The sequence below is a fragment of the Dendrobates tinctorius genome, unplaced genomic scaffold, assembly GCF_039654945.1.
Source record: "Dendrobates tinctorius isolate UK_male_01 unplaced genomic scaffold, ASM3965494v1 ptg000139l, whole genome shotgun sequence".
NCBI classification, from domain to species: Eukaryota; Metazoa; Chordata; class Amphibia; order Anura; family Dendrobatidae; genus Dendrobates; species Dendrobates tinctorius.
In genome coordinates this window covers 3926335-3945914 of record NW_027361807.1, presented here as the reverse complement: position 1 = coordinate 3945914, position 19580 = coordinate 3926335, and positions in this window count along the sequence as shown.

The following is a 19580-nucleotide window of genomic DNA, read 5'->3' as shown; positions in this document are numbered from 1 at the left end:
ACTGACGAGCAACCTAGTTAGCGGCTCAAAAATCATGGACGCAGGCGAGAGTCGTCAGAATCGCTGCTGTGTGACAAGGTCCCAACAACCGCCGAGGTCGTTATACGGATCGCCGTATCGTTGCTGCGTCATTGGGTAAGTCTGCCTATTTGACGGCCATGTAGCGATCATGTAGCGACGCACCATCGATCCTTACCAGGTCGTATCGTTGTCAGGATCGCTGTTGCGTCGCTTAGTGTAACGGTACCCTAAGTGTTTATTCTTATGTTAACACCCTGCCTAAGAAGCCCTTTGTACAGTATAAGTGACTGCATAAAAGAAAGTATGCTAATTAGCTTCAGACTACTCAAAGGGACATTGGTTTCCCCAGACTAGTCGCCTGAGCTTTACAGCATGCCCATAGCAGTGTAACTGACATCCTAGCATGCGAAGACTGAAGGAAAAGAAGGACTACATCGATTTTAACCCCTTAACCCCAGCCATTTTCCTTTTTTGCTATTTTCTTTTTTGCTTCTTCCCTGAGCCATAACTTTTTTTATTTTTTGGTCAATATGACCCTATAAGGGCTTGTTTTTTGCGGGACAAGTTGTACTTTTGAACGACATTATTGGTTTTAATATATCATGTACTGGAAAATGGAAAAAAATTCCAAATACGGCAAAGTTATGAAAAAGTGCAATTCCACACTTGTTTTTTTTTTACCATGTTCACTAAATGCTAAAACTGACCTTCCATTTTGATTCTACAAGTCATTGCGAGTTCATAGACACCAAACATGTCTATGTTCTTTTTTATTTCAGTGGTGAAAAATTCCAAACTTTGGTAAAAAACAAAAATGGTGCAATTATCCAAGACCAGTAGCGTCTCCATTTTTCATGATTTGGGGCTGAGTAGGGCTTATTTTTTGCACACTGAGCTGACGTTTTTATTGATACTATCTTTTGATCGCCCGTTATTGCATTTTATTCCAGTGTAGAAGCAACCAAAAAAGGTAATTCTGGAGTTTTGAATTATTTTCTCATTACACCATTTGCCATTCGGACTAATTTTTTTTTATATTGATTGGGCGATTCTGTATGTTTGTGATTTTTTTTTTTTTTAATTGTTTTAATTGAATGGGGCAAAAGAGGGTGACTTGAACTTTTATATTTCTTTATCTTTTTAAGCTTTTTTTAATTTTTTTTACTTTTTACAAGCTTCATTAGTCTCCATGGGAGACTAGAAGCTGCAGCTGTCCGATTGGCTCTGCTACCTACAGGCGATGATCACATCGCCTGTATGTAGCAAAAATGCTCACTTGCTATGTGGTCTGCGCTCATTGCAATCCAGCAATGACAACCATAGAGGTTTGCTGGAGACCTCTTGTTATCATGCCACCCATCTGAGACCTGTGATCACGTGACAGGGGTGGGATTTCCAGCGCGCTTGCCGGAACCACAAGTTAAATGCCCTGTCAGAGGTTGACAGAGGCATTTAATGGGTTAATAACCACAGGTGGTTCACTGTTAGAGGCACATGTCAGCTGTTCAAAACAGCTGATCACCAGATGAAGTTGCACATTTTCAACATAATGAATGCGTAAGACGACTGCTGCGGGACACGGGTCAAAAGACCGAAGAAAATTGTTGATTCAGGTAAGATGTGTCCGTACCTGCGCTGCTGATGGAGATTCCAGGATATCGAGAAGTTCCTAGAAAAAGTTTTATTTGGACAGGTTTGAAGGTCACTCAGGACATCTTCCTTAGGATAAAACCATTTGACATAGACAGCTGCAGCCTTACTTTGACAAAGAGCTGCCAGAGGAACAACCAAAATTTAGAAAAGGCACAGGAACAAAAGATGTATTTGCTAACATTAGAAATATAATTGAAAACACCAAAGAATACAACAAGGAGAACTATTTTTGCTTCATCAACTACAGCAAATCCTTCGACAGTGTTGATCACCAGACATTTTGGAATACCATGAAGGATATGGGTGTTCCTAACCATCTAATCAAGCTCATTAAGTACCTTTACATCAATCAACAAGCAACAGTCCAATTGGATCACACAACAAGGTACAAAGTAGAGGAAGGCGTCAGATAAGGCAGCATCCTATCACAATTTCTCTTCAATTTATATGCAGAAGCTATTTTAAGAAAAGCTGGACTTTCCAAAAAAGAAGAAAGAATCAAAATTGCTGGACAAATAACCATCTTAAATATGCAGACTACACAACATTACGATCAAAAAGTGTAGATGGAATGAAAGCCTTATTACAGAGTGTCAAGATGGAAAGCTTGAACATGGGGCTGCACCTCAATACAAAGAAGACAAAGCTATTGACTACTGCCAAGTACTACCGGATGGGACACATTTGAGATGGATGACAAGGAAATGGAAGTTGTAAAGGACTTCAACCTCACTGCTCACTCAGAATGCATTGACGACACCGGAAGTCAATAGGAGAATAGCTAAGGGCAAATCAACAATGAAATCACTAGACAAGGTCTTAAAATCAGGGAACATTTCACTGGCGATGAGGACACAACTTGTACATAGCCTGGTCTATTCTGTAGTATAAGGATGCAAAACCTGGACGATAAAGAAACAAGCCAGAAGAATCAATACCTTTCAAATGTGCTGCTGGAGAATGATGTCATCAATACCATGGATGGCAAGAACAAACAAATCATTTCTGGAAAAAAATCAAGTCAGATATGTCACTCGAAGCAAGAATAACCAAGCTACGACTTGCCAACTTGGGACACATCATACGAAGAGAGCAATCACTGAAGACAGACATCATGGTCAGAAGACTAGAAGGAACAAGGCGAAGAGGAAGACTAGCAAACCCAATGGCTTGATGGAATCAAGATAGAGGCTGAAAAGGCCCTGCTGGACTTATCTATGCTTATCTATGCTTGCACAAGATCGATCTTCCTACAGCGTGTTCAACCATGGCTCAAGATCAAGCTTAATTCCGACAAATAATAATTTAAATAATTATTATTGGTTGCATAAGATGGTTTGATTGCTTTTTATTGCATTTTCCTTTTCGAGTGATGTGAACAAATTTTTTTCATTTTAACGGATCAGACTTTTACTGTACCAGTGAACATGTATATGTATGTATAATATATATACCGCATTATGCCAATCATAAGATTCACTGGACCATACGACGCACCCCAAATCTTGGGAGGAGGGAATAGGAAAACAAAAAAAAATCCAACCATCTCACCTGTAACAGCTGGTGGTGTGTGGGAGCACGGGATCATGTAGTCCAGCGTGTAGTCAATCAGGAAAAAAGGAAAAATTCCCAGCTTCTTAAAAGATCCATTTTATTGAGTAAAAAAGTAAGACAGAGTTCACATGAATGCCTTAATGACGCGTTTTGAACACTGAGACTGTGTTCTTTATCAAAAAGCTTTTTGATAAAGAACACAGTCCCAGTAATCGAAACGCGTCATTAAGGCATTCATGTGAACTCTGTCTTACTTTTTTACTCAATAAAATGGATCTTTTAAGAGGCTGGGAATTTTTCCTTTTTTCCGAATAGGAAAACATTCTTTAATAAAATGGTGGGGTGTGTTATAGTCCATTTTTACAGTACCTTACCGGGGGGTAGGCAGTAAGGAAGCTGGTGGTGGCGGCAGAAGTCGGGCAATTCTGTGGATCCCAGGCTGAAATTAGGGCGTGTTTATGAAATCTCTGGAGTCCCTGCACTACCTATCCTTTTCAATGTGGTGGACTTTGGGAAAATGGCCGCCGGAGGCAGCGCATGTGCAGATTAGATCGGTAGCTGAGAAGTGCCTCTTATAATTCCAAAAATCAGTGTATATATATGTATACGTATACATATACAGTGTATATATATATATATATATATATATATACAGTATGCATATATATATGTACTGTATATATATATATTATTTCTTTATTTTCAAAGGGAAAAGAAAGGTATGTGAATTGTTATATTCTTTTAATTTAAAAAAAAAAACTTTATTGTTTTTTACTTTCTTTTGTAGGAAACTGTCTGATTGCAATACTACAGTATTGTAATATACAGACAAAAGTGACGCTCTCCTTTAAAGGCCATAGGCTGAACTTCACAGGAGGACATGGCTGCCATGATAACTAGGTATGAGTGAGTTGTGAAATACTCAGACTCGCTGTACTCGTTACGAGTAGCTCCTAATACTCGGGTATTCGTAACGAGTAGCGAGTGCAAGGTATGTCTATGGGAAATACGAGTAATGGGCTGTGTGTGTGCGGGGCTGTTCTGGCCTGTGCCGGGCTGTGCGGGGACTGTGTCGGACTGTGCAAGGCTGTGCTGGGCTGTGCAGGGCCTGTACCGGGCTGTGCGGGGCTGTGCGGGGACTGTGCCGGGCTGTGCAGGGCCTGTGCCGTGCTGTACGGGGCTGTGCTGGGCTGTGCGGGGACTTGCCAGGCTGTGCAGGGACTGTGCGGGGACTGTGCCGGGCTGTGCGGGGCTGTGCTTGCCTGTGCGGGGACTGTGCCGGGCTGTGCGGGACTGTGCTGGGCTGTGCGGGCTGTGCTGAATATTGAGAGGTGAGTAGTGAAATTTACTCGCTAGGATTTGAGTACTGTGAGTACCACATTACTCGCCATCCCTAATGATAACCATTGACACTCTGAAATCTCTTTGTGGAGTAGGGTAGGGGAAATGAAAGCTGATGCACTTTCGAACTGTCAACCACACCATTTAAATGCTTCTGTCATTGTCAGCAATATTTAAATGATAAGATAGCAGTGATCAGGGCAAGGTATGGTTGCTACTGTTATGGGCAGATACTGGCTGTGTAATGATGGCTGGTTCTGCTAGGTATGGTGCGGGCTAAGATTAGGTACACAGCTAAGCAGACAGTATCACACAGGAAAGGATTAGGTACACAGGTTAGCAGACTATCACACAGGATAAAACTAGATACACGGCTCAGCAGTCAGTATCACACAGGATAGCAATAGATACACGGCTCACCAGACAGTATCACACAGGATAGGATTAGATACATGGCTCAGCACACAGAATCACAAGAATAGGATTAGATACACGGCTTAGCAGACAGTATCACACAGGATAGGAGTAAATAAACTGTTCAGTAGTCAGTATCACAAGCATAGGATTAGATACACAGGTCAGCAGACTGTATCACACAGGAGAGGATTAGATACACGGCTCAGCAGACAGTATCACACAGGAGAGGATTAGTTACACAGCTCAGCAGACTCTATCACACAGGATAGATTTAGATACACGGCTCAGCAGACAGTTCACACAGGATAGGATTAGATACACAACTCAGCAGACAGTAACATACAGGATAGGATTAGATACACAGCTCAGCAGACAGTAACACACAGGATAGTATTAGATACACGGCTCAGCAGAAAGTATCACACGGGATAGGATTAGATACACGGCTCCGCAGACAGTAACGTACAGGATAGGATTAGATACACAGCTCAGCAGACAGTAACACACAGGATAGGATTAGATACATGGCTTAGCAGACTATCACACAGGATAGGATTAGATACACAGGTCGGCAGACGGTAGCACAGGATAGGATTAGATACATGGCTTAGCAGACTGTATCACACAGAATAGGATTAGATACACAGCTGAGCACACAGTAACACACAGGATAGGATTAGATACATGGCTTAGCAGACCGTATCACACAGGATAGGATTAGATACACAGGTCGGCAGACTGTATCATACAGGAGACAATTAGATGCACAGCTTAGCAGACTATCACACAGGAGAGGATTAGATACACGGCTCAGCAGACTGTATCACACAGGATAGTGTTAGATACACAACTCAGCAGACAGTATCACATAGGATAGGATTAGATACACGGCTCAGCAGACAGTAACGCACAGGATAGGATTAGATACACAGCTCAGCAGACAGTATCACACAGGATAGGACTAAATACACGACTCAGAAGACTATCACACAGGATAGGATTAGATACACAGCTCAGCAGACAGTATCACACAGGATAGGACTAAATACACGACTCAGAAGACTATCACACAGGATAGGATTAGATACACGGCTCAGCAGACGGTGTCACGCAGGATAGGATTAGATACACAGCTCAGCAGACATTATCACACAGGATAGGGTTAGGTACACAGCTCAGCAACAGGATGTGCCAAAGGAGAGGACATTTTCATTCCAAGAATTTCACTCATTCCATCTGATTTGCCTTTTGATTTTAAACGCCTCCAGTTTCCACTTCAACTGGCATTTGCAATGTTCATTAACAGGCCTCAGGGACAGTCTTTCAAAGTAGTAGGGATTGATTTGCAATCTCCATGCTTTTCTGATGGTAAACTTTATGTGGCATGTTCAAGAGATGGAACTGCCAAAAATCTGTTCATCTTTCTACCGAAAGGAAAAACCAAAAATGTTTATCAAAAGGCCCTTGAATGAGTTGAAAATAAAATACTATTGGGAGGCGTGGCTTGAGCTCTGAAGATGGAGGACATGTGAGCTCTGAGCTCCTTCACAAACATCCTTTTTAAGTGACCTTAAAAGTTACAAAGTGACTCTTCAATCAAGATTCCCATGTGATTTTTCTCTAAAAGCTTACTGAACATTTTGATACAAGATTAAGAATATTGGCCCAAGAAGACTGGAGTTACAAGTCTGAATATTTTGCTGCATCACATAGCAACAGCCATGCCAGTAGTGACTGCTGCGTCACATAGCAACGGCCTTGTCGGGAGTGACTGCTACATATTGTGCTCAATCTCCTTTAGTAAAAAAAACTGATCTGAAGCTTATAATATCTTTATTCTAAACATTAAATCCGTTCCCTGGACCAACTAAATCCACAAAAGTATCCCTAAAGCGAGGCATAGAGGTGATTTGATTGACACAACCGGAGGAGCAGGAGCCTGCGGAGAGACGGGGATGCCTTCTTTTAGTGGAGCAATTTTATTCGTGGAGAACAGCGACGGACATCCCTTGCTTTCTCCTCCGAGCCGGAGAATTAACTCTTGAGAACTGTTTGCGAGCTTTGGCCGGCAAAGATTGTGTCTCTGCACTCTCTGCTGCACGGGGGACCTACGGTGCGATGACGCGATTAGGAAACCAGTACCGCGCATAGTGCCTAATTACCTGTGAACAAAGAGGACCGGACCCTTGTCACCGTTAAACCTTTATTGTGCATGCCGGGCACGTTCTCCGGTACATTTGGAGACCGGAACCAAAATCCTGGAGTGTGGCACAGCCGAGATACCATCTGTCAGGGTCGGCGGTGCAGGAGAACAGCAGTGACGAAGATTCCACTCTTCAGCTGAAGGAGATCGTGCCGGGGGATTAGTGACTGTTTATTCTTTATCTTTATCATTTGCTGGGAGAGTCCGACGTTCCGGCACTCTGTGGGAGGTCCAAATTTTCTAAGTTTGTGAAGCTGTGGCTTTAGATACACGGGGAATTCCTTTTTCTAACTGGAGGAAGTCCCAGTGACGTCAGCTTTCAGCGATCCTTATTTGGGCATACCCTGGGGATCCCTCCCCATGCTCTAGAAACCAGTGAAGCGGTGTCTGAACAGTGAAATTCCTGCAAAATACCTACAAGGAAAGTGTGGCAGTGCCTCTTATATTTATTTATCGTACAATTTGGTATGACAACGTTACTGAAGGGACGGCTGTTGTGCAGAGGGATTCTCTTCAGCTGCCACTGCCAATAGCTTGACCAGAAAAAGCACCGCATGGAAGGGATTTCCTCTCTCCACATTTGAAGGACAACGCTTTTACAGCGTTTGTTGTTAAAGAATTGATCTTCTGTTTGTTAACATTTTATATTCTAGGTTACAAAGAATCTCTGCAATCCTAATTCTTGTTAAGTTGTAAGCTTTTAATTATCATTTAGGTACCATTCAAATTGCTAAAGATTTATATGCATATGCTGCTCATATAGAGAAATTCTTCTTTCTACTCTTTGAGTACTAATAAGAGTTGATAATCTGTTTTATTTGGTGTTCTGATTTGGTAATCTGGTAATTTGGGGTACAATTTTAAAGGTTATGATTCTTCCCTAATCTTAACCAATAACGATTTTATACTAAACAGCAAAGGGGTCACTCGCATGTACTATTATAATTTTGTTTATTTTATCGAGATTTAAAGGGGAAGTCTATAAATTTAAATTGAGATATATACTGTGACTTTATCTCGTGACTATACTTGTTACTTCTGCAAATTTATATACTATCTTGCTATAGGTCAATTTCTCATCACCTTCATTTTGTGATCTATATAACAAAATTTTTTGATACTTAAAGGGATGAGGCCACTTCTTAACCATATTAGTAAGTGACTTCAATCACTCTGTACTGTTCTTAGATTTTTACAATATTATCACTGTTTGGGCTTAATTATTTCTACAATGGAGGTTGGAGGAGCCAAACTCAAATCTTCTCTTAAGAAAGGTGACTCCCCTGCTAGTTAGGGTACCGTTACATTTAGCGATGCACCAGTGATCCCGACAACGATATGACCCGGTCAGGATCGCTGGTGCATCGCTAAATGGTCGCTAGTGAGCTGCCAAACAGGCAGATCTCACCAGCGACATAGCAGTGGTTGGCGGTCGTTACTTACCTGTCAGACGCGGCGTTGAAGATGTCCTCCCGCCCGCATGCACGCATCGCTCGTCGGACCCAGCAGGATGCCGCCGACGAGAAACGGCCCAGGATGTTCTCACGCGATCAGCGATAGCCAGCAGGGGAGCCGGTCGGAGGTAAGTGCCACATATAGCGATATCTCTAGAAATATCGCTGCTGCGTCACAAAATCGGTGATGCTTTAGCGATATTGCTAGCAATATCGCTATGTGTGATGCCCCCTTTAGAGTCAAAAGGCAAGAAGCGTTACCTTTCAATCTTACTCAAACTCAACAGGAGATTCTCCTAATCTGATAAGCCCAAAAAACTCAAGGACACCCCTTAAAGGAAAGGCTATGAAAGGTAATTTTCCTAAAATCCCCTCTACTTTTTCATATGGCAACAACTTACAGGAAGGTACAGAACAAAAAATTTCAATGTCTAAACCTCTTGCGAAATCCCCTTTATCTTCAATGGAATTTAAAAACAAGGCTAATTACCATACAGTATTAGAGGAAGAGATGGACGTATCAAAGTTAGGCAAGAGAAAGGGTTCTGAGGTTAGGGAGAAAGAGGGGAATCGTATAACAACGGATTCAAACAGCACCTCTGATAACTCATCTCCCAATAGCAGTCCTATTATATAACTAAAAAAGAATGTTCCGAACCGCTGGCAGAGAATGATTTTACCCCCATTAACTACGATGACGTGATTACATCAGAGAAACAGGTTATGGAGGGATTTAAGGCTAACTTCTGTAGATCTTTTAACAAATCCATCAGATTGGGTTTTGAGGCCCAAAATAAGACTCTTCAGGAAACATGTACAAATTTCACTCAAAGATTTGAAGATAATGAGAGCAGAATTTTGACAGTGGAAGAAAAAACAGACTCCTTAATCAAACAAAATCTAGACCTGAAGGCAGAGGTTCAATTCCTAAGATCCAAGTTATCGGACTTGGAAGACAAAAATAAAAATAAAAGGAACAACCTCAAAATTAGAGGGATTCCTGAGAGTGTTCTTCAAACTGATCTTTTAAGCTACCTTAAGGCACACTTTAAGAAGGCCCTACTTAAATTGACGGAGTTAGAGCTCACTATAGGAAGGGTACACCGCCTGCCAAGACCAAAAGGCTTACCACCAGATAAGCCAAGAGATGTGATTTTACTTTTTCACTTTTAAGAGATTAAAGAAAGATAACTTAAATTTATTAGAGAAAAAGGTTCATTTCCGGCCCCATACGCACATATTAAAACCTTTTCTGATTTTTCAAAAGACATTATGGACGCCAGGAAAACTTACAAAGACATCACCGTTATGCTCAGGGAAGCAGGAATTCCCTATAGGTGGGGATTTATAACCAAACAATTAGTGTGGTATAAGGGCAAAAATCTTCCACTTAATACTCCTTAGGAAGGTCTAAGCTTTGTTACCTCTCACCAGGAAACTTACAAAGACAAAGAAAAAGGCTAGATTTCAAATGGGAAACACAATTTTAAATAAGACCTCTAACAAAGTAGTAGGGGTGGTGATGGGGGAACTAAGGGTCCCATTACACATAGCGAGACTCCAGCGATCCCAACAACGATACGACCTGCGATCCTGGTAAGGATCGCTGGTACATCGCTACATGGTCGCTAGTAAGCTGTCAAACAGGCAGAACTACTCAACGATGCAGCAATGATACGGCGATCCATATAACGACCTCGGCGGTCATTGGGACCTTGTCATACAACAGCTATTCTGACGACTCAGACCTCGATAGGCATGCTTAAGCATTGCCTTTTCCACGCCCCTCTGCTCCGATTGGTGGCTACTACTGTGCTATCACTACGCAGTTTGCTTCAGCGTCCCTGTCTGAGTCGCTAGTGCGCTATTTATTCGTGGATCCACAGTCACTGACATGGGTACACACGATTATTATAACTGAACATGTTAAATGTTATGATTGCATATAATTGATAGCTGACCTATAAAAGGAAAAGCTACAAAGATCCTAATTTGAGACCACCAATTAGAACTGAGGGGGCATTGAAAAGACAAAGCAAAATCTCACCTGTGTCCCTGAGTTCTGAGTCGCCAACGAGGTCGCTTGTCGTTGTTATGGCGTCAAACACAGCAATGCATGCTGGCCAGCGGGACACCAATGATCAAAAAATGGCCTGGGACATTTGAGCACATTCAGTGATATCGCAGTGGGGGGCCGGTCACCGCTATCTGTCACACATAGCAAGATCGCTGGCGAGGTCGCAGTTGTGACATTTCAGCAATCTTGCTAACGATCTCGCTATGTGTGAAGTAACCTTTAGCCACCTTTTTTTCCCCAGTCTAGGAGAGACTCCACTTTAGGTGGAATCCTCCAGGAGGACTCTATTGAGTCATTTTTGCTTGTTATTGTTAACTGTTCAATTGCTTAATTTTTTAGTCTTAGTCTCAAGTGCAAAACTTAGTTTTTATCACTCTCACGTTTTTTGCCCAGACCTAGTATTAACCTTCATATCCTTTCATACAATGTCAGAGGTTTAAACAGTCCTTGTAAGCATTTTACTGTCTGGAAAGAAATTAAACTTTCTAAGGCTGATATCATTTGCTTACAGGAAACCAAATTTGCCAGAGAAAACCATCCCACCCTTCAACATAAAGACTTCCCTCATATGTTTAAATCGCTTAAAGAAACAAAAAAGGCAGGTGTAATTACTATCATTAACAACAACCTTCCCTTTCAATTTGTCGAGGAAATCAAGGATCCTCAAGGCAGATTTCATATTCTTATTTGCTATTTAAATCACAAGATTTGTACTTTGGTCAATATTTATGCTCCTAACAAAAGACAAATCCCATTCTTCAACAGGTTAGTTAAAAAGATCAATGAGTTCAAGAAAGGGATATAATTACCGCCGGAGACTTTAACATGGTCCCGGATAATTATTTAGATTTCTCTTCAAGTGCCCGTCAAAATTACCAATCCCTTAATAATTGGATCAGACAAAATGAATATTTTGATGTTTTTCTATGTCTAAACACAACATCTCGAGAATATACACACTACTCAGATATGCATAAATCCTCATCTAGAATAGACTTATTCCTAACAGATGTATTTGCCTTATCAAAGTTCAAGAATATCAATATTTTAAATAAATTCATTTGAGATCATTCACCAGTTATGGCGGAACTTGATTTAGGGCCTCCAACAAATAATACTTTTCTTTGGAAAGCTAATCCATCCCTTTTTAAAATTCCGGAGTGCAGGGAGGGAGATAATAGAAGATACAATTAACAATTATTTTAAAGAAAATTGTTCAGAGGAAATTAACCCGTTCATACTATGGAATGCTCACAAAGCGGTCATCAGAGGTTGTTCATCCAATTATCATCCAGACAAAAAAAGAAATATAGGGAAAAAATTGCCAATCTACAACGTCAAATAAAATTAAAGGAAGACATACAAAATAAGACCGTTAATCCTTCCCCTCAGGTCCAACCAGAAATTATGAAATTGAGACAAGATTTAAACGTGGAAATTTGTGCCGATTATGATTCAATAATTAGATCTTCAAAATTTAAAGTATACTCGTCAATCATTAAACCGACACGCTATATGATGAGCAAGCTGAAACAGGAACAAGTTAACAAGAGAATAATTAACATTAAATCCCCATTAGGTGACATTAAAGGTAATCTGTTACCCATATTTAGTGATATCATGTAAAGATATCACCCAATTGTGCGTCCCATAAGGATTCTATTAGGATTTTTTTATTCCCCCTGACCCCGCACCTTTGAGGCATAAATATCTTTTTTATCTTGTTGGGGATGTATGCAAATCGCCGCAGTCCGGTCCAATGGGCGTGGCTTAGTCACCTTCTCCCCCCCTCCTCGGTTTGCTGCACTTAATCTTCATCTGTGAATATCACAGATAACGTTGGTTTCCGCGCTTGCGCATTGTAAAGGCCTCCGGCGCCTGTGCAGTATGCTTTGCCCAACTGTGGGTGAAGCCTATAATCACTACTGCACATGCGCCGGTATTTTCCAGCACGGTCTATGCCCCGTAAGTCTTTCCATGCAGGACACACTTCCGGGGCAAAGACCACGCTGGAAAATAACTGCACATGCGCAGTAGCGATTATATGCTTCGCCAACAGTTGGGCAAAGCATACTGCACAGGCACCGGAGGCCTTTACAATGAGCAAGCGTGAAAACCAACATTATCTGTGATATTCACAGATGAAGATTACGTGCAGCAAGCCGAGGAGGGAGGAAAAGAAGGCAACTAAGCCACGCCCATCAGACCGGACCGCGGCGATTTGCATACAAGATAAAAAAGGTATTTATGCCTCAAAGGTGCGGGGTCAGGGGAAATAAAAAATCCTAATAGAATCCTTATGGGATGCACAATTGGGTGATATCTTTACATGATATCGCTAAATATGGGTGACAGATTCCCTTTAAAACCCATCCAGCAGACATTACTAGTGCCTTTGCAGATTTTTTCTTTAATTTATACAACTTGAAGCAAGATCCCATAACATTCATCCCAAAGGCTGATACTATAGAATCTTTTTATTCAAATCTGAACCTCCTTCAGATAAATCCATATGATTTAGATAGTTTAAATCAACCCTTTTCACAAATTGAAATGATGAACACAATTAACAGTTTGAAAACTCAAAAAGCTCCTGGACCAGATGGGTTTACGAATGACTATTTTAAAACATTCTCAAATATTATTTCTCCACACCTGAAAAGGGTGCTTGATTTAACTTCCTCCTAGGGCTCATTCCCCAGAGAAATGCTAGAAGCATCTATCATTTTAATACCAAAAGACAAAGGGGATTTGGAAAAGGTAGAGAGCTATAGACCTCTCTCTCTTATGAATGGAGTCATTAAAATATATTCAAAAGTTCTTGCGGAATGTTTAAAAAGAGTTCATCCAAATCTGATCAATAATGATCAGATTGGTTTTATCACAGGTCGGCAAGCTCCAGATGAGACACGCAAAATACTAAATATTTTGAATTTGATTAAGTCCTCCAACTCCTCCTCTATGTTTCTAACTATTGATGCGGAAAAAGCCTTTGACAGGCTAAATTGGACCTATCTAAGAACAACTATGTTTAAGTTTGGATTTGACAATAAATTTGTTTAATCGGTCTTCGCCCTGTACTCAGAACCCAATGCTAAAGTTTATACCAACAACCATCTATCTAAAACATTCCCTATTACAAACAGAACGAGATAGGGATGCCCACTGTCACCCTTGCCATTTGTTCTAGTAATAGAGCCTTTGGCGGATAGAATTAGTCTAAATAATTTCACTACAGGATTCAAAACTCAACGACGGCATTATAAAATAGGTATGTTTGCGGATGATTTATTCATGTCAATTTCCGATCCCATCAAGTCAATTCCAGCTCTACTTTCAGAACAAGATTTGTTTCAAAAAGTCTCATATTTTAAAATCAGTCCACATAAGTCAAAAATTTTACACTTTAACCTAGATTATTTAACGATTAAAAAATTAAAGAGCCAAACTAATTTTCTTTGGGAGGAAAAAGGAATTGAATATTTAGGGATTACTATTGCAAATAATATAAAGTCATTAATCCTGACTAATATAGATAAACTCATTAAAGTAATTTCTACGGATTTTTCTAGGTTTAAACTTATTGATCTTTCGTTGATGGGCAAGATTTTGGTGGTAAAATCCTTTATTTTACCGAAAATTTTATATTTACGAGCATTACCTCTAGCTATTCACATATCCTAATTAGTTAAGATTGAAAAGCTAATAAAATCATTTGTTTGGAAAGAAAAAAGGGCAAGAGTTGCCTCAGATATACTTTATAAAAGACGATGCAACGGAGGTCTAGGCCTTCCTAATATTTGGGCTTTCCATCAAGCCATGCTTATTAAACACAGTCAATAATGGCTAAAGGAGAATTCCCACCTGGCATGGATCCACTTAGAACTAGCCTACAACAATTATAAACCCTTGGAGGACCTACTTCTTAATTACCTACTTAAACTATCCTTAAAGGATCACCCGCACTTAATTTTCAACTCCATCGTTTCCACTTGGAAACAGCTAACGAAATTAACAAGAAAAGATGATAGAAAGAATCATATCAAAGATTTTCCTTCATTATTATTAGCTACGATATTTAAATTCTCATTGCCTAGTAGCTGGTCGGACTCCAAAATTAGGAAAGTGGATAATATATAAAATGGGGTAGAATTTACCTCATTTAGCGAGATTAAAAGTAAGTTTAATCTGCCTTCATCAGAGTTTCTTTCATTTACTATCTTAATGGAGAACATCCAAAAATTGTTAGACAGCAGAGCTATTAATCTGAAAATTGTTTCATTACTTTTAAGAAGCCCCGACCATAAAATTTTATGAAGTCTCAGAAACATCTATGACTATTTCAACAAAGATACAAAGTTGATCAAAAATGCTTATATTCTGCTTTGGGAAGCAGATTTTAATATTTCATTGTCAGAGGAGGAGTGGGAGTATGCCATCAAACATACCTATAATTCAAATATTCCTATGTCCTTACAGGAGTCTTTTTATAAACTTCTGTTGAGGTGGTACTATGTTCCAACTCGTTTAGCTCATATCAACCAGGGTAACTCCCGTCTTTGTCGGAGGGGTTGTGGTTTTCCAGGAAACTTATGCTATACATTCTGGAGTTGCCTCAAAATAAGAAATTTATGGAATGAAGTTATACAACATGTAAATACTCTATCTAATGGCAGCATTACCATTACTCCTCAGAAGGCATTGCTATCACTGAACCTCGAAAATATTGATCCATTGATAAAGTCAGTTATTATGCATGTTTTTTTAGTAACTAAGAACTCCTTGGCTTCCTGGTGGAAGAGAGTAGAGCTACCAAAATTCTCTGACATTCTAGACAAATTATATCAGCACAGCCACTTGGAAAACAGATTCACTATTAATAATAATTTTCAAAATACAGTAAATACCACAAAAAATGGGACAAGTGGAATTTAAAATTCCTAGGAAAATAATATGTAGGATTTTTGATTTCTTAGTTATTCCTCTGATTGTAGACTTAGGTCTGGTCAAAATTTAGAGTAATTTATGTATTAGAATACAATATTAAGCTTCTTAACATTTTCTTTGATGTTTTTCTAAGGTATTTAGTTGATTGACTAGATTTCCTTTCTATATTACTACTTAAAATTGTGTAATATGGGTTCTCTAATTTTATGTCCTTTTCCTGTTTTTTTTCCCTTCCCTCCCTACCCCTTCTTCCTTATTTTCTAAAAATTCTTAATAAAAACTATTTGAAAATAAAATACTATCAATACTTGGGTAATCATTTAGTTAATTTGTGTTACAAATCTGTAGTGTTGAATATATGATGTGACTTTTTTTATGTGTAATATAATCATTATAATTTGCTATAACTAACCACAGTTAGTTACTATGCCCGGGCAATGCCGGGCTCTTCAGCTAGTGTGCTCATAAAGCAGAGTCTGTGATTGGCTAGCAGGGGATGAGACCCCTGTTTCACTGTGTGCACTGTACTGTAACTGTATTTAACTGTATAAGGGGCCCTATGCAGATTCCTTATAGTGGCTATGGCTAGTATTTCCACTGAGCCACTAAGAACTAGAGTCTCTCCCTCCATTGCATCTCCGCTTTCACCCGCCTTATGCAGATCCACATGAGAACAGTCTGCATGCTATGAAGCCTGGTATCCCCGGCACACAGAGCACCACTCCCTCCCTTTTGGTCTGGCCAATGGAGAGAAAGTCCTACACACCATGGGACTCACTTCCTGCAGTGCTGTGAATCTCCAGCATCACAAAACCAGCAGCAACATCGACAAGAGGGGAGGTGGAAGGTCCCCTCCTAGCAACTTTTGCAGAGTGCAGCAGAGTGGCCCGCCCCCTCTGTCTGCACGTGACTCAGGTACGGCTCCCTCCTCCCCATTTAGCTTGCTGCTGCCTCTTTCTCAAGGATGGATAATAAAGTTTCAGCAGCTGATCATGCCCCCTCTCATTTGGGGTTCTGATACAGCCACACTCATGGTATGTCCACCCTGAGCTGGTGTATGGTGATTAGGATCAAAACTGTATTCTAAGTTCTTCATTTTTTTCTATTAGGTTTGTAGCATTAGTGAAATTAATGTATTCATTAAAGGGAATCTAATGGCATGTATTTTCTATGGAATCTTACAGCAACATAGTGCAGAAACAAAGACCCTGATTCCAGGGATTTGTCATGTACTTAGCTGCTTGGTTAGCTTTAAAGGTCACTCCAAGTCAGACTGGGCTCACGAGACCCAGCGAGAGCAGTGATGATGTCAGTAATGTTACGGACATCACCGAGAGTGATTAATAAAGCTTTGTTATACTACAAAATTGGTAGATGTCGTGGGAACGCCCTGGATTATGTCGGAGCTGCGGAGTTAATAAATTGGTGAACAATGGACTGCCTCTTTTTTTTTAATTAATTCTCTCTTTTTATGTATTTCAGGTTGTCATTTACAGACTATGTTGGAATTCTTGGACTTCATTAGACCAGCATGGTTTTTTTTTTAATTAATAAATTGGTGAATCAGGGAGTCGGGAAGTGTTTAATAAAATAAAATATTTTTTGTGTGTGTTTTTCCCTTTTAACTTTCTTGTTTATTAATAGTGTGTCTGACAGACACCTCTCTATTGCTAACCCCTGGATTTGATGCCAGCTTACGTTACACAGCTGACATCAACCGAAAAAAATATTACCCCAATAGCCAGCACACCAGGGCAATTGGGAAGAGCCAGGCAAAGTTCCATAATTGGGGAAGCTAAAGTGATGCAAGAATTCTGGGGTGGCTGTAGGTTGCTTTTTTTAGGCTGGGAAAGGGGAAAATATCCGTGGACCTTCCCAGTGTGATATCAGCCCCCAGCTGTCTGCTTTACCTTGGCTGGTTATCAAAAATAGGGGAACCCACATCAATTCATGTAAGCTCTCTCTCCTACATCATCTCTCCCTGAACTGCTTCCAGTGGACAGTGTACCTAGTATTGCATTATTAGGCCCTATATAAGACCCCATGAAGTGATGCGGCAGACCAATCACACTAATGCCAGTAGTAAACATGGCTACAGCATTACCCTGTATAGCAGGGTTGACTGTCCAACAGCCGCAAAACATGCAGGCTGGGGACTTCAGGATGGTGCTTCAGCACCCATGATACTCGATCAATTAATGAGTGTGCTTGAGCATCATGATGTTTGATCGAGTATCAAGCAGTGTCGAGCACACTCAGTCACTACTAATCAATGTAATGGGCTGGGTGGTAGAACCACTCTGCTGGAGCTGAAACAAGACCTGGAGGGGTGTGACTAGGAGCCTCACACAGTCTAACCACAGATATGCAGCAGCATAAAATATCGAGTTTAGAGGAGAGACAAGCGAGGTGGTCCAGGTGCTAATGCAGGACTGACCTTGGGTAGATGGCAGCTGACCCCTTAGGAATAGGTAGCTGAGGCGGCCCGAGGGAATGTCCAATAGAGGCAGGCAGGTGGAGTAAGAAGACAGGTAACATGGATGCAGATGTGACCGGCTGACGGAGGGATGAGCACTGGCAAGCGCAACGAGACTAGCTGTCTTAGAGATGAGCACAAGCAAGTGCAACTGGACCAGATGACATAGAGATGAGCACTGGCAAGTGCAACAGGAACAGCTGACATAGAGATGAGCACTAGCAGGCACAATGGGCCCAGCTGACATAGATATGAGCTATGGCAGGTGCAGCATACAGGGATACGAGCACTGGAACCTGAGAATTCACAAGAGTGTAAGGAAATAAATTCACAACATTGCAGAGGCACCTCCATGTTGGAGGTGGTGCTTTAAATGGTAAGTGTTCTCCAGCTATTGGCTGGAGACACTTTTGAGGAGTGCGTGCAGCCCTGTTAAGAAAGGGGATGTGTGTGCATGTGCTCCCTAAGCACAGTGTACTGGGACTTGCATGCAGTGCACACAACCCGGGCAGCTGCAAACCCAGAAGGAGGAGACAGGGCAGGATGGGGGCACGGGGGTGAGACACGTGGGCACTACAGTACCCCTCCTTTTATGACCCTCTTTTTCAAGCCTTCCAGAAATCTCTCCATGAGGAGAAGGGCATGGATGTCCTCCTTGGGCTGCCAGGACCTCTCCTCAGGACCAAACCCCTTCCAATCCACAAGAAAAAAGGTCTTTCCTCTTGGTGGCCAGAATGTTCTCTACATCGAAAACTTCCTCTGTGCTGACAGGAGCAGGAGTGGTACCAGGATCTTTGAAGGAAGAACTGAGGACAACGGGATTGAGAAGAGACACATGGAGGGAATTGGGGATTCGCAAAGAGGCTGGGAGTTTGAGCTTGTAGGCTACTGGATTAATTTTGTTCAACACCCCAAAGGGGTCGATGAAGCAGGGACCCAAATTATATGATGGTATCTAGAAACTGACAAGCTTAGATGAAAGCCAGACCTTATCTCTGTGATAAAAGAGATGTGAATCCAAACGTCTCTTTTCCGCATGTCTTTTCATCTGCTGGGAGGATTTTACTAAGAACTCCTTGGTGTACTCCCAGATTTCTGAAAAGCTCTTGACAAGGGAATTGGCAGCAGGAATATCGGAGGTGATAGCTATAGTAAACGGGACTTTGGGGTGTTGTCCGTAGACCACAAAAAAAAGGAAATTTGTCTGAAGACTCGCAAATCTGGTTATTGTATGAGAATTTGGCCCAAGGCAGGAGTTCAGCCCAGTCACTGTAATGAGCGTGGACAAAGTGCTGGAAAAAATTAGTTAGGATCTGATTGACTCGTTCCACTTGGCCACTGGACTGAGGATGCTAGGGTGAAAAGAAATTCAAAGTAACATCCAGTAGCTTACAGGTGACCCTCCAGAAACAAGAGGAAAACTGAACACATCTACTG